This window comes from Bison bison, unplaced genomic scaffold, assembly GCF_000754665.1.
Source record: "Bison bison bison isolate TAMUID 2011002044 unplaced genomic scaffold, Bison_UMD1.0 scf7180017854205, whole genome shotgun sequence".
In the NCBI taxonomy this organism is placed as follows: Eukaryota; Metazoa; Chordata; class Mammalia; order Artiodactyla; family Bovidae; genus Bison; species Bison bison.
In genome coordinates, this window is record NW_011484778.1 from 23962 (window position 1) to 24505 (window position 544).

Consider the following 544-nt stretch of genomic DNA (forward strand, 5'->3'; position numbering starts at 1 on the left):
GTCCCATCTTGATTCCTTTCTTGCTTTCCTTTTTCCCACCCAGTTACACTGTGACTTTCTTGCCTTTTTAGCAGTCAGAGGTCTTCTGGCAGTGTTCAATAGATATGCTGTGAAAATTATTCCACATGTAGATGTATTTTTGTTTTATTTATGAGAGAGGGTGAGCTTCACATCCTGTTCTCTGCCATCTTGTTCTTTCTCCCAAGAATCAATTCTTGCAAGCATTCCAAATGTACTTCAAATGAATTGTGTTTTCTGTAACTCAAGTCAGAAGTGTATATATTTCCATTCACATTTTGTAAGGCTTGTAATTTCTGTTGTTTAAATCTTCTGTATGCTGTTGATTGTATATGTGATTTCTCAACAACTGAAAAGAGCTCTCAGTTGCTTGGTGGATTTTTCTTATGAAATATTATGTGACACAATATAGTGTTTTTAAGTAATTCTAATGACATGGAAAAATGCTTATTTATTTTCAAATGAGCAAGTTGGAGATTAACAAGTACAATGTCAATTTTAAACTGTTACACTTTTTTAAAGTTGT